General features: G+C 40.7%; 1 protein-coding gene across 4 annotated transcripts in view; it reads left to right on the top strand.

Moving 5' to 3' along the window:
* Positions 1 to 16,310, top strand: part of c22h14orf180 (chromosome 22 C14orf180 homolog) — a 138,089-nt gene that overhangs the window by 36,139 nt on the left and 85,640 nt on the right. For 3 of the 4 annotated variants that reach the window (XM_034576322.1, XM_034576321.1, XM_034576320.1), the window contains exon 1: positions 7,250 to 7,394. The exons of the other annotated variant lie outside the window; for it this stretch is intronic. The gene's annotated coding sequence lies outside the window, so the exon portion shown is untranslated. Of the gene's footprint in view, positions 1 to 7,249; positions 7,395 to 16,310 lie in introns of those variants that run through there. 4 annotated transcript variants of the gene reach the window in all.

Below are 16,310 nucleotides of genomic sequence, written 5' to 3'. Positions count from 1 at the left end.
CATGAATAACAATTACAGACTTTCATAATTCCTCTCGTGTAAGAGCGCACTGTCTCAGTGATTGATCCTCTTAAATCTGCCTCTTCCCACCTCTCTGTGATAAGCTGACAATGCACTGTAACACATAAAACATCAGGAGCCTAAAGGTGTGTCTGTCTGTAGAGCTAGGTGGTATTTTTTACAGTTTAATAACTGTAGGTTCAGTGGAGAGTGGGGGGGGGGGGACCACCTACAGAGCAAAATGATGCAAATCCAAATTTAATGGAGGATAAAGACTTTGTGATAAAAACATATTCTGACGCAGGTATTTTAAATTGAAACCTACCTCCTGTCAAACATCTATGAAATTTAACCGACGCATACAGACCCAAAGTGCCCTGACACGCCTTCATTTGTTCTGTGTAGCACTTTACTGTGCATAGTCTAAATGGTAGGTTTCATATTTTATTATATTTTACACATACTGTATGTACTTGGTAAAATAATTCTAATGTGGAAGTAGCTATTTGTATTTTTTAAAATATATTTTCTCAGGATCATGTGAGTTATTTGACTACATTAACCCTGATTTAACCCCCGATCCTCCCTGTCATCCAGTCATATCATGTTATTTTTCACACAATCTGAGATAATTTGTGCAAATGTGGAATCATTAGCGTCCGTCATGTCCGAGGCACGTTGGATATCACCACCTTCTGAGCAGGTTTAGCTTTGACGCGTATCTGCTGAAACTGTGCTGACCCAACACTTTTAAGAAAATATGCAAGGTAAACAGGCGCAATACATTCTGGGCTGTGAGGGGCACAACCGGCTCCTTCGCTGATGTGACAGCCATTATTATTCTTGCTGTCAGTATTACACACACAAGTGAGCAGATGATGCCTTATGAGTAGTAGTATCCTAATAGAGCCATCAATATCCACATCCATGGCCTCGTTCAGTCCATCACACCTTGTTCCACTGCTGGTGTGTGTTGGCGAGGGGGAGGTTTATGAATAAATCGACAGAGTGTGCGATCCTTGAGCATTTCCTGCAGGAAATGGGTGACAACGCATCAGAACCTACATGGCGCCCCATCCCACAAAGCCCCGTCTTGTCTGTATCGGAATATATTCATCATCTCCATGAAGAGGGAGTTCACTCACAATATTTACTCTGATGCATTTTTGTTGATACCATGCAACAAACATATACAGTATATAATAATCATATTATACTTGAGATCTTGCGCACTCACAGATCGGCTTGTAGTTTTATCATTTAATTGTGCTCATTTACTTTTCTTGTTCTGATTTGTAATGACATTTTTGCTTTTTAAAGAGACGTAAATAAATGTAGTAGTTTGAAAATCGAATTCTTGGTGCGGCTCTGTCTCCATACAGTCTTGCTTTAAGTATTGCAAAGGGACACAGATATGTGAGCGAATGACAAGATCAATAACAAGTCATCTTCTCTTTTCATTTTCTTTTCTTTTCCTTGTAGCTGCATTTCATTATGTAATCATCATCTCCTGCAGCGAGCCCAGCCATCAAAAGGCTCTTGCCACATGGCATTATACACATTATTTACTCTCAAGCATTTTTTTTTTTTTTTTCACACTCGTGCCTCCATCTCGCTCCCTTTCTTCTCTCTTTGTCCACTAACATGTGCAAGAGGAGCTTATTTCGTGGCTTTTCTCTTCTCCCATCTTGAGTAAATCCTGGCTGACAGTTATATGGCCCTAAGACGTCTGGGCATAGAGTCTATATAGAGAGGGAGAGGGCTGATGTCTATACCCAGCTGACCGACAGATGAGCAATGAAAAAGGGGCTGAAAAGAATGGGAGACGTCTGAAATGTGTGAGGGGTGCCATTCTCCTCCGCACGCCTGCAGCCAAGTTCAATTCAGGACACGGCGAAGAAAAGGAAGAGCGCAGAGACTAAAGAGAGACAAATATTATCAACTGGTCCTCCTGCCAAAATGTGGGATGAATGCTTTTTATCATCCTTTAGAAAGGGCTGTTGTTAGAGAAATGGTCACATTGGTTTAAGGATGAGTTTGATACACATATACACACCCTTGCCAAGAGTTAAATGAGAAGGTTCAGACTTCTAAAGTTTATGTAATGAAAATGTGGCTTTGCTTAACATAAAGAAATGCAGGCGGAATCACAATGGCTAGCATGGCTCTGTCCAAAGGTAAAGCCCATTGACTTCATGTAAAGAGTCTCCACTTCCTCCCGCTATCCAGAAATTAATCCAAAATACCTTAGATCAGACCAATCAGAATAGGTCTCAGCTGTCATTCATGACCAGTTTTTATTCCATCAAATAACAAAATAAAACCAAACTTACTAGAAATATGAGCTCTTCAATGTACGTCAGTGTCATAAGAACTACCTAAAATGATAGAAACCATCTTTGAGGAAATTTAATGTACAATGTACTTTGACTTTTTATTTTAGTTCACGTCCCATCCACTTACATGGGGGAGGCAAAGTTTATGACCTATAGAGCATACAGCCAGCAGGTGGCGATTGATACGTTTTGGCTTCACTTTTGGGGAACTGTCATATTGTCCGTCTTTATATAAAATCTATCATATAGTCCAAGAAATGGTATGGAGAGGGGCCTGTGTCTGAAATGTTACCTAAATGGGAGGAAACATGAATAAGTTTATGGTTTGGACATCTTCTTATTGTCATCACTTCCGTCCAGCATCTGGTGTTTATCAAGATTAGATGTGCATGCTTTTGTATACGTTGTACTACTAGACTTTGAAGTACCCCCAATAAATAGTCTGGCAAATAGTCTATAAAGTGTCAGACAGCTTGTAGATGATAATACTGAAAGAAGATATGGATTTTGTCACCACTGTTAAGACCTCCCCCCACATTTTTCCAGTCTTTATTCTAAGCTAATTGCTAAGGAACTGCTCGATTTACCCTACAAACACGAGAACTGTATAAATCTCATCAAATAATCTCCCAAAATGTCAAACTATCTCAGTAATGCATCGTTTTTTCCAGGGAGGAAGCCGAACAAAGATGTGACATTTCCCTCCAGTGGTAATTTGGACTCCACATTGGACTCTATTAACGCCATGAAATGCAGCCATAAACTGAATGAATTATTAATATTATCCAAACGTGATTTTTACCACACTGACACAGCAGGGTTTAAAAAAAGATTAGCATAGTTTAAGATTCTCATTCAGCGACTGTCTTTGGCTCAACGTACGCTGGCCGACAGCTTTGGGCTAAAACATGCGTCTCATCACATGTACACACGACCACAAGATGAGGACCAAATCACGATGAAGGCTGTGGTTGGATGATTTCAGTCAAAAGTCCAAGTCCATGGTGTTATCCATATTTCTTCTACTGTGTGGCTACATTAATGGTACATGTGATCTTGTCTGTGTAAGTCTATAACACTAAAGAGCAACAAAACCATTGTGTGTGTGTGTGTGTGTGTGTGTGTGTGTGTGTGTTTTGCCTTGGAGGGAATTCATCTACAGCAAATCTGTAACTAATTTAAAAGCATGTCCTCTTCAATGAGCTCGACGGGGGGGCCCACAGTGTTTACATAAAGAATTCCTTTTGAAGTTTATTAGCTTTTTAACTGGCTCCATTTCTTTGATGCCTTATGGGAGAAAGTACAGCGAGGCTCATTGTGAGGGGCAAACTATCGTAGCTGCTTTCCCCACAGCCATTGTGTAAGTATGTTTTTTATTTTTCGTTGAACAGCAGAAGATATGTAACACATTTCCTTTAGCGGCAGCGTTTGGAAGAATGTCAAGGCAAGTCAACTGCATTGTTTTGTTCACGTATTATATTTCCCACACGGCTCTGATTTGACAATAATGTGGTATTTGTGTTGGAGGAGATCCAGTGAGAGATCCAGGATTGTTCTATTAACACAATGAGCTGCGTTTTGCGCTCCACTGACTCCCTTCATGTCTGTGCACTTCTTAACAGTTCGTCTGCAGCTGTGTCAGAAACAGCATGAAACTCAGCTGAAGTGTGCAGATAAAAAAAAAAAAATGTCAGTGAGCCTTGAATCTTTTTGACTATATTAGAGATTCCCCATCAATATTTCATTTCTATTAAGAAACGGAGGAGCTACAGGAATAATTAAAGATGATGTTATCATCTGTTTTCTCTCAGTCGTCTTGAAGGACTCTTATTGTGAAGACAGTGAACACGTGGATTAGACAGAATGTGGATGACACACAGTCATGCTTGCGGATAATTTATTAACCTAATCAATTTAAAGTTTAAGGTCGTATTCAACAGGGAAAAAACTGCAGAAGGACTCCAGGGCATTTGGTTCTACAGAGCATATATAGATCTTAGATTAGCATCAACAGTTGGCTCGTGTCCAAATGTGAAGCAACGTGACTCCACCGCTGTGTTCTTTGGTCTTAATGTCAGACAGGACATTCTCAGACCCCCCCCTGCTGATTTCACACAGTAAAATCATTAGATTCAATTTGGTTTTGTAAATGATGCACTGCTACCGTGGCTCCCATTCAAGTCGGCCTGCGTTTTAATTACCGTTAATTACGTTTTGCATAAAGCTTTTTAGCAAACGGCTCCTGAAGCGCCTGTAATAATTATACATGTAAATGAATGGTAAGCTGATAAAGGATTGTGAGTGTGTGTGAGTGCTGGAGAGAGGGAAAAAAGAAGAAAGGGTCTGCTTTAAAATAAACGATCTGATAAGTGAAAGTCAAATGAGGAAAAAAGGAGCTAAAGGAATGAATGTGGCGGCTCAGGAATGTGTCGCAACAGTAAAAAAAATGTGTTTGTTTGTCTCTTTGTTGACAAAGAGAAGAGGTTGTGTTTGGTCACATCTCGTGAAATCGAGTCTGTGTCAGTGAAAATTGTTGGAAGACAAGTGTGAATGCCAAACAGTCAGAGAGATGGTGAGCCGTGTGTTTTAGTTACCACGGTGAGTTATTTATATTTTTTTGTTTTTGTTTTTATGTCTACTATGAAATGCCGCCAACAGTTTGTATTAGATATTTGAAATATGCCAAGCAGGATTTTTTGGCACTCAAATACTAAATAACCAGTATAATCCCTGACTTATATTGAATATGCTGAAAAAAATACCTCATAATTCCCCACAAACCATTTAATATCTACATCCCTGGGCTCCTCAGTCTCATCCAAACTTTCCACAATCGACCAAACCCCACATTTCCATCTCGTCCTCCACAGTGTGTCCAGACTCTCTTGCTTCAAACAAACCTGAGATGTCTCCATCACCGGCCAATCAGCAGCGCTAATGGGAGGTAGCCCTTCACGCGTGTTGTCATTGGCCATGAGTCTATGCCAAACACTGTAGTTAAAAGGTGACACTAAATAAATTGGGCTCCAGTGAGATAACTGCGGCTGAAAACTCAAATCAGATTTGATGGCGGTCATTAGCTCGGCTCGTCGGCCAAATACATCATGCTGTCACAATTTTGGCCCAGGGAACCTATTAAACGCCATTAGTGAGGAGCATTTGAAGGCAGCAAATTAGACTTGTCCTGCTCATTCTGCGTTAGTGTTTTCAAAATGTTTGCTTTGACATGGATTGTGAACTATGGGCGCTGTATATCTTAAGCTTTTGGCATTGATTAATTGAAGTTAATCATAGCTTGTGTACAATAAAAAAAAAAGGAGCACTTACTGCCTCTAACAACGTAGTTATTTTGAAGCAGAGGCATCGATTAGTGCTCTTCTTTAAATGCAGTGCTAACAGGTCCCCCCCCCCCCCCCCCCCGTGCGTCCCTAAAGAGGTGACATTTCAAATGTGTCTGAATTTCTGAATCTTAACAACAGTGTCTGACATTCACAACAATCCGGGAGATTCCTCGAGGTTGTCCCCTTATTGTCGCTCAGCAGGTATGCGCCTGAACCTCTCCGACATGGCTGATGAACCAGGACAGCTCTGACAGAGGGGAGCCGACGTCACCCCGTGACCCTCTTTGGCCCCTCGTCCGTCCCCATGTCACCGTTTGTGATGCCATGGTGACAGCAACAGTCAGGGGAGGAGCCTTTGACCTTTGCTTAACTAATGGATCCTTCATCATCCCCCTGTGCTACTAGCATGAACCCAGTGTTTATTGCTCTTTATTTTAGATTAAATTCACAGCAGTGCCCATCCATCATGGTCGCCCATGACCTTTACTTGAGGTGATGCCTCAGCCCTGAAAAGAAGGCAGTGTGCAGCTCAACACACTAGAAAATACAGTTTCATTTAACTCTACTACGAATAAATCAAACAAAGTTCCGTCAACTTTGTAGAAAGTGAATACGTTTCTGGGCATGGTTACATTTACAGTATGTAACTTTGGTCACTCGGGGTCTCTCAATCAAAACAATCACAGAAGACTTAGTTTAATGATGTCGTGAAGCAGCGTGGCATCGTGGGAGTTGTTGTTCTCACCACATCAACACCTCATCGCAAATCATGTACATGAATGAGGTGATGTATCAAAGTTTTATTTATGTTAGATTACATTACTAAGAATAATAATGATCCGTCGCAAGTGACCAATACAAACAGCGGAAGGAAAAAACAGCCGACGGGCTAACTGGCTAAATTTTCCTTCGTCATATGTTGTTTGCCCCAGAAGTTACAGCAGAGATGGGCAAAGCCACAATTAAAGAGGATGTGACACAATTAAAAGCCGAACAAAATGAAACATTGTGTCACCTCTGGGTTTGTTGTTGGAAACATTGAAAGTACACAAGTACATACGTTGGTCATTTTAAGACATTTGAATGAATAATTATTACACACTATCTTTAAATTAAGTACCATCCTTATTTTTCTCTTTATTACAAAATTAGCATTGATTGAATTTGCACCAACAGACCAATAACTTACTATAGTACTTAACTAGAGAAGATCATTGATTGACATGTAAAGTCTCATTAGGTCACAGGTAATAAACCAAAACCAGGTATTCATTACAAGCAATGCTTTTATTTCTATGCATTAAAGTAAAGTATCAGCTCAGTTGTGTCAAACCTTGCTATCTAATATGTTTTACATTTTAAATTTCATTTTAAATGTGCTATAACGTTGTAGGTAAGATTTTATTTCTGTACACAAGCAGTAGCGATTCCACCCAGATAGAGAGGTAGATGCAGTCGAGGCATAGGAGCCTCAGTGAAGTGGTCCCTTCAAGCATGTCAACCTCAGCTGTTTGATTTGGACCTGAGTGATGCTCTAAATAACCGGGGATGCTGATCACTGCTGTACTCTGACTTCCCTGCTGAATAAGACGGTGTCACTGACTCTGTGTAGATTATTCTCCTCAATTCCCCTGGATCTACTGTGAAAAAACATCAGCTATGAGCGAAGTCCCCCAGTGGCTGATGGGACGTGCCCTCTAGGCTTTCTAAAGGAAAAGTGAGTGCATACATCTTTTCGCTCTTTCTTTCACTTAGACCTTCGTATGTTTCTTACTGTCCATCTGCTGTCCATCCATTTCCATCATCCATTTTCTCTATCCTAATAATAGTTTGTCATGTTTAATGTAGTCATCTAAAGATCAAGTCAAGGAATCAAACAAATCTCTAAGGGGGGGTCTTACAGTGATGCAATCGGCTGTAATTGTGAGCGGTGCATTTTATTTGCACAGAATTCAACAAGCGTTACATGATGGTTTTGACTTTGCTTTTCATCTTTATCCAAAAATAAATCTCCTTTTGCATAATTTGGATAATCACACATTTCCCTTTTTGCAAATTGTCAAAATTGGGATCTCGTTTATTTTTTTCTACTGGGGGCATTTACTTTAATTTGTAGCCTCTACACATGTACATTGTAAAAACTCGGCCGTCTCTGAAGCACAGTGCTCTAATGGCACCTTTTTTGTAAAATGGATCTCAAAGAAAAACAGCAAATTACATTATACATTTTGAGTGGTTTAATGTTGGAGTGGCGCTTGCAATTATACCGGTGTGATGCAGTGATTTCATCTCCACAGCCCACTCTACAGTGCTTTTCGGGGGTGGTGAGATGTCGTTATCTCCGCAAATGGAAAATGTACAATGCAAAACAAAATAATGGCCGAACACTGTGCGTTTAACTCAGTCACCGGCTTGGTTGTTCTAATAAAATCCCCTCAGGCTGCACTGAGCACTGCTGCTGTTCTGTCTGACCATCTTTGAGAAAGTAATGTAACACAAATGGGAAGTGCCTGCTTTGCCTTCTGATGAATTAGCAGCACAGAGAGATTTTGCTTTAGTGCAAAAGCAACTAGAGGAAGGATTTTTTTTTTTTTTATAATGACAGCTGTCATGTGGAACAGTGTGTAGTTGTGGATGTTCATTGGACCATGACCTCAGAAGAAAGAAGCTGCGATGCTTGTATCAGATTTTGGACCCTTCTGTCTGTCACTTTTTATACAACCAGCAGAACGACGAGCAAACAAATTAATGACCCATCTTCTGTTGTTCTGACTATATTTTCATCGTAATCGAGATTGCAAAACATGTTTTTTCCCCCCGTCTTTGTTCAAGAATGTGGTGTTTCAGTTTGAGAGCAGGACTTATTGATTTTGACTTTCAGATTTTCTTATTCTTTTTACTCGAAACCCCAACTTGCACTCAAATAGCCCCCGCTTGTGCTTAGATTTGCTCTGCTTGTGCTCAAACTGTCCACCTGCACTCCAGCTTCAGCGCTTCTCGTGCTCACGCTGTTTCTGTGCGTATGTGAAACACCTGATCTCAAATTTGCCCCCTGTTCTTTTTTTTTTTTTCTTCTTCTTGTACTTTTTTCTTCTGAATAACTGTGTTTAAAATACTAAACCAAGAGAATGCCAGGTGTAGTCTTAAACAAATGCAATTATCCCACCCTAAGCACAAGCAGGTGCTGTTTGAGTGCGACCGCAGGGTTGAGTGAAAGCATTTTAGAATGTGAAAATCAATGAGTCCTGCTCTCAAACTGAGACCAAGCTTTTGAGTGAAGTGAAGAAAAAATCATAAAAAATGCCGCCTGAAATGTGATTAATTAAAGAAAATATTGTACTTACAATATGCCATGCATTCACACATTGTTTTCAATGCAATTCAAGACTTAAGTGAAGCATCTGAAGAAAATTAACTGGAAACAATGGTTGAGTGCTGTATGTATGTTTTAACACAAACACAGTGCACTTGTTAGGCAGCTTGGTAGTGGCAGTATCTTCAGATTTGTCTCATTTTTGTTAACTTGAAGCTGCAGACAGACTCCAGGCGATGAATCCACATCAGCAGCAGAAGGAAGAGGATGGAAAGGATGACTGATTACGACTCATGTCTCTGCTCCTCAACGATTTCAGGTCAGGAATATTATTTAATTGACATTTTAAATTAGTTTCCAGAAAAAGATTATTGAGTTGTAATACTGTGGTGACTCCGCTCCTGCTGCAACTCTAAAAAATAATTTTATTTTCTTATGATCCAGTTCTAAATTTCACTTTTCAGGGGGAAAAAATGGAAGGATAATAAGAGACAATAAAAAATGTCAACCTAACTTCAACCTAAGTCCTTCATAAAAACTCTGCATTCACGCACTCAGCATGGGAACATTTGTTGTTATCATGACGCACAGGCCGGGCATTCACACCATTTGGCCGAACAGATGAGGCCCCAGCTTCCCTCAGATTAATTGGTGTCACTTTGGTGGTTACAAGTCTCGTCGTCATCGTAATGTTGAACAATGTTATTGCCTCATTTTGTGCAGGATTAGAAGTGAGTCTGGTTATGTGCATGTTTATGGCTCAATGTTTTATGTTTTGCTCTATGATGCACAGAGAAGTCCGTGATTGGTGAAGCTTGTGGGAAACTATGATGTGCATTATTTGTTTCGATTATTGCCTATTATATTGTACTATTATAAGATGTTGTTTTCATTAGCATCTTTGAATCGAACAGACTTGAAATCTACCAATGTTTACCCAGATCAAACTAGTATTCCTGAGCTTGGCCTGGGTTCGGCCCGGGTTCTAACTGTTTTTCTAAAACAAAACAAAATGTTGTTATTGAATGTATTTGTAAATCCAATGACCACCGTGACCGACTGCTGCACTATTGTCTCCCTTCGTCTTTTATTCCACTTTGAACATGGCTAAGTGACATTCCACAGTTAATATTGAAATATTCAAGTAAACTAACAATCTAATTATGGTTTCTGTGGGAATATAATTAAAACACAATATTTGGTTCATTTTTGGATTAAGAAAAATCGGTTGGCAGGAAGCAACCTGCCCCACAATATCAATTTCACACATGTCAACAATACATTGTTTTCCATACACTCAGTGACACATATTTTAACTCTGTTTAATAGAATTCAACATGAGACAACAACAAACACCACAACCTCAAATATGTCCATAATATCAATTCCTCACTGACACTGTGTCAACAATAACTAAACATTGTGAAGTCATACAAACACGCAGTAAGTGATTTCAGTACTGTTGTATTGGTTTACACTAAATTCCTCGGGTGCAGTTTATATACTGATAACTGAAAGTGTCGTTTCAGTTCATTGCAGACATTTGCAATAACACTAAAATATGAGGTAGCGTGCATAAAACTCACTGAATGTTGACTGTTTTTGTTCTCTTATTATTTATGTGGTATCTTGAGTTTTTCATTCATTCAGTTCCTTTGCATGAAGCGGATTTCTACAAAATACATCAAAAGTCCTTGTGAGTGTTTTCAAATAGACCCGCTAAAGGCTAAATATTCAATAGATGTTTTTCATTGCCTAATGTGCCTTTTACTACTAATTTGCTATTCATTTTAAGAGCATGTTCAAATTGCTTTATATTAACAAGCCCATAGGTCAGTGGCTCCAAGGTCAGATTTATTGTTGAAAATTGAAACTAATGAATATGTGAAACAGAGTAAAAGGCTTCTGCACTATATGTCCTTTTACGAGCTGCAGAACGCCGTATTTAACAAGGGTGAATACAATACGCTTGAATTCATTATTTAGGGTAGACCGATATCCGCTTCAGTCACTTTCTGGATAAATAAAAAAAAAAGTACTTTATTATTTTAGTTTTTTTGTGTTCTACATACATATAAAAATCACTCCCCTTATCTTATTTACATTTTAGTTCGAGTAAGAACCCTCTTTAAATACAGTGACCCTGAAATCCTGCATGTTTGATTCTGCTGTCCTGTCTATTTAAAACGGGCAGAGGGATGCTGCTGATGAACAACAACTTAAAATTCAGTGGATATAAATATGATTCTCCGAGTGTCTGCTGTCATTGTTGATGCACTGGTAAAAAGACATCAGAGCAGGTCTGATAAGCCACACACTGGCACAAAGATCCCCGAAAGCCTGGAGATAGGGCTGTCAGACGCTCCTTTGGCCTAATCTCCCCGACCGTGGAGCTGGCATGTCTGTGCGGATGATATGGAGCGATAGCTGTCCGCTCTTATCTGACAGAGCTCCGTCCGCTGGGAGAGATTTGGCTGCTCTGGGAAATGGAGGCGGCACGGTGGAGCTGACCATAACTCTTCGTGTGGTATATTCTGGTGACTCCCATGGCTCAACAGCACAGGAACACACACCTGCTCACACATACACACACAGGCATAAACACATCACAAACAGTACACACAGCAACAAAGATACTACTGGGCGGTAAAGCCAGCTGGTCATGTATGTTCTTTGTCCTCTGTGTTGTATCTTGCTCCTCCATCAGCACTTTGTGCTGTCTTACCATAATGGACTCGCCTGGGATTTAAACGTCAGGTCAGCGCCCTGCTCCCAGACTCATCAGGATACAGGATATTGAAACGGATAAATGAAAAAGAGCTGAAGGATAGCGGGACATGTAGGCTTGAGATTGTCTTAGAAACGAGGTCCAGGCGTACAAATGCAATATTCCAGTTTGACACATGGATATATGTGCTTTGACTGATTGGGAGCTCAGCTGTGAGGTACAGAATGAGTGATCTTATCTGGTACATATTGTTCTGCTGTGTAATATAGGTGCAAGAATGTGAAAGACATTTCAACAGTGTAATAGACTTAGTGTTCCATCACAGAAGAAAGGACATTGTTGTAGTGTAGGAGGGAAATAAATTCACTACAGTACTTTTTAAAGATCGGTTCATTTATATCAGTTAACATCAGTAAATTATAAAGTACACATATTATTGGAGACTGTTCTTTTTAGTATAGACCGTGTATAAAGATGGACAACATGACGGCTCCAAGTATAAAGTCAAAGTGTCTCAGTCGTCCCCCTAGTGGCTGGTTGACTCCTCCATGTTAGCAAATGGGACATAGATAAAGTTAAATTACAGGTGAGATCCATTTTTCTCAAAGATGGGTTCTGTCATGTTAGGTAGTTCTTATCACACTAATGTAAGTCAACAGGCTGATTTCTCTGGTAAGGTTGGTTTTCATTAGTCATTTGATGCTGCGTGAAACGTCATGATTGACAGCTGAGACTGACTCATGATTGGTCGAGCATATGTATCTGCAGGGCCTCGATGCAGCGGCTCCATCCCCCGATCACTACTGAGCAGACTGTAGCTTCAAATGCGCAAGATGGCAGTGTTTCATATATGAGATATTTTGGCTTAATTTCTGGACAGTGGAGATGTCTCGCTCATCTTTACATACAGTCTATTGTTTTAAATAATGACCTAAATTAGAAAAGATGTAAAAAGAAGGAAGAATTCATCTTCATTATCAATGTCCAAGAGAAACACTGGACTGTAATAACAAGTACAGACAAATTGATATTTTAATTATTTTAGTTTGAATTGATTTTACCTTAATTCTCCCCATCGTTTTTGTTGCTTGACAACCTGCTACCCTGCAACAGGAACAAAAGAGAGCTGTGTGTGTTGAACAGTTTCATCTGCCACAAGTAATGAATCCAGAAAGGTCAAATGGGAATTGCAATAACTGTACAGCAGCACAGCTACTGAAAGAATCAAAGCACATGTACACGGTCTCCTTTTTTGTCTTCCAACATTTTGGGTTGGCTGCAAAAACCTAACAACACCTTCATGTTGTTTTTCCCATGATGCACTCTAAATCATTTCTGTTTTTCTAAAAGTAATATGGATTTAGATGTTGAATAGCACTGGAAGAGAAAGGCGCACTACACGAAGCTGTTGTGTTTACGTGACAGTAGTCTTGCAGTTAAGTCCGTCCTGTCGTTCTTGGCTCCATGTTGGTTCCCGAAAGAATGTTTGTAGTCAAGACTTATTATTAATATTCCTCCTTCCTGTTCCCTGCAGCTCAGTGATCCTCCTGACAGAGAACTTAGGGCTGGGTTAGCAGGGGGGGGGCGAGGCGAGGGTGCTGAATAATTTGTACGCTAAGCGTGTTTTCATGGGAAACATGAGAAACTCGCACATATCTGATCTGGCGCGGGGCCAGAACCCTGATCAGCCTCAGGACAGAAGACACAGAGAGAGTGGGGGGAAGAAACAGAGACACTAAAAGGTCTGAGTGATTTCTCCCTGGATCGTCCACTCCTATATAATGACAGCTGTATATTCCTCTCTTGTTACCCTGGTTGACCTGTTGCTATTGTGTTACAGTGAAGGGGATAACTCCCTCGCAGGTGATGGTACTGGGCCATGTCCACTGCTTAACCTCAGGTCTGACATCTCTACTGTACAAACAAATTACTTACAGCCTACATTTCATTTAGCACCATTTAATATCAGCTCACGATGCCCTCCTCTCCTCCCCTGTGCAGCCCCCTGAACCTGCCGAGTAAGGAGAGAGTAAAATGTTTATTCTGCAGCCCACACCACTGAAATATGTCCCCCTGCAGAGTCTTTAAAGGCAGAATAACATTCTGTTGCTGCAGGCTTTTGCACTTAGCTGAAGTACGACTGTAAATAAACGTAAGATTTACTCCGGAAAAGGAAAAGTGACTAATTTACAGTCAGTATAAAATTGGAAAATTTACCTTAGGAGAGTCCTATTTGTATTAGTCCTAAGTGTTCACATATAAACGTGTTTATGCACTGTTGGCTGGCACCTGGAGAATATCTCTATACAGCTGTACAGAGCAATACATAATGTGTCTAATAGAAACCTAATGTATGTTGATTCATATGTTTTTTACATGTTTGTATTTATTGTATTTGGAATATCGCTGTGAAAACCTTAACATAAAGCTACAACGCATGTGTTAAGCCTATCTTTACTGAAATTGTATTGATGAAAGAAATATAATAGGAAAGAAAAAGTGTTGGAAAAAGCACTGAGATGAAACCGGCTTAAATATACCACACACAACATTAGTAAGCTGCAAACAACTGTAGTGATATGGCTGAAAGAAATGACAATATTTATACAAATATGTTCTAATATAGATACTGTATATGTAAATGTTTCACAAACATTTCAACATCACAACTTTAAAGGCCATAACACACTCATTTGCTTCTTTGAGTGACATCTCCTGACTCACTCACTAGCTTTGCTTCATGAGGATAACTTTAACATAGATCATCATTGAAATCATGAGATGTGCTCCAAAATCCCCCATATGTAATTTATAGTGCACTGTTTTTGCTGTACTGTATCCTGGTCTGGCTCATTGTTCTTTCTGTGTGGAGATGCCACGTGTCTGTGTGGGTTTCCTCCAGGTACTCCAGCTTCTTCCCACAGTCTTAAAACATGTAGAATGAGGTTAGGTTATTTGAAGATTCTAAATTGACTGTAGGGAAATGGTCGTTTGTCTCTGTTTGTCAACCCTGTGACACGCTGGCGATCTGTCCAGGGTGGGACCCGGGTTTCGCCCAGTGTCAGCTGGGATTAGCTCCAGCTCCCCCTCTGCGACCCTCAAAGGATGAGTGCTATAGATAATGGATCCACTTTGTTGTGCCCTCCAAAAGTGTCAGACTCCTGCTGTGCACACTGAGCCTGATGGTGATGACACAAAATCATGAGGTTTCATGGAGCTGTGGGTTCAAAATGGAAAATTCCTCTAACTATGGATTGTAACTGAACAATCAGACTCGAGTCAATACGCTTATTTGGGTGTGCAGAGCCATTAACGGCTCATTTTGCAGGTTTTCCGTTACCTTGTGCTTGGAATCATTTATTTAAACGGCAGAAAGGAAACAATGATCTTATATCATCGTATCACAATTGAATTCCACAGTCGAAAGTCGATATTGACCTGCTCTATCTCCCGGACTGAGGGCGCACTAAAGTTACTGACGTGTTTATTTTGGATTCCCAGAAATCCGGCAGAAAGTGATCTTACAGAAAGTATGACAGCATGAGGCCCTAAAAGGAAAGTTCTGTGCATATTGAGCTCTACGTGGCAGTTGTAGATATCTCTGCAGTTTCACAAGTCTGCATGAAGAACAGACCATCAGCTGTTGCTTACCATTACACTCCCTGCTAACTAGTGTTAACCAGGCTGCTGGGAGAACACGCTGCCACCACAGCAGTGACAGTAGTAATTGGGCAGGGATTTCTTCCTCCCAGCCTGGGGCATAAGGGTTGCTATTTATGCTAATAACCTGGGCAATTAGTCCGGTGGAAACACAACTAAAAAGAGCTCATCTTCATTAGCCGCTCAGACGCCCCACCGGCCGACACAGAGTCACAAACACACTGACCCGCACTGCAGCCACGTGTCTGATTGGCAGTCAGTCAGGAGATCCTCCAGACTGAGCTGATCCAGGGGGCTCTCTCTCTCATGATTGTTTCTTCCCCCTTGTCCTGGGGGTGTAATTAGGAGATGGGTCAGCATAGGTCCGGCGGTGCCTGTTGCACCAGTGAGACTCAAATGACCCATCATCCGCTGTGACGATAATGACAAGTGCACTGGTGGAGCAGTGATGACAGGTAGCCAGCAGTCATCATCATCACTATCATCATCATCATCATCATCATCATCATCACCACCACACATGAGATGATAAAGGGAACACAGGGTGGTTAATGCTTTTATCTTCAGGGTCACTGCCCAAATCTGTAGATAAACATTTAAACTGAGGGACCTTTTATTTTATTTCTCTGTCTTTCTAAAAAAGTCTTTACCCTGAGCTCCATCTTATTTTCAGTCATGAATTGTTGCACAATGAGGTGTGTCCATTCTGTAACATGTTTGTTAATTCTTTGTGTGTGGTTCGAACAGACCCCCCCCTCAATGGGGATTGAGGGCTTGACAAAGCTTGTGTGACCCCCCCCCCCCCCCCCCCCCCCCCCGCCCCCCCAGCTGCTGCTTGCATAGAGCGTAATTGGAAAGTGTTTATGTGCAGTTGACATTTAGATATTTGAACAGGCTTTTCCATAATCCTACAGGGGAAGTGGCGAGGCTCC

The sequence above is a fragment of the Hippoglossus hippoglossus genome, chromosome 22 (genome assembly GCF_009819705.1).
Source record: "Hippoglossus hippoglossus isolate fHipHip1 chromosome 22, fHipHip1.pri, whole genome shotgun sequence".
Lineage (NCBI taxonomy): Eukaryota > Metazoa > Chordata > Actinopteri > Pleuronectiformes > Pleuronectidae > Hippoglossus > Hippoglossus hippoglossus.
The sequence above is the reverse complement of the archived record's forward strand: the minus strand, read 5'-3'. Positions and strand labels throughout refer to the sequence as shown.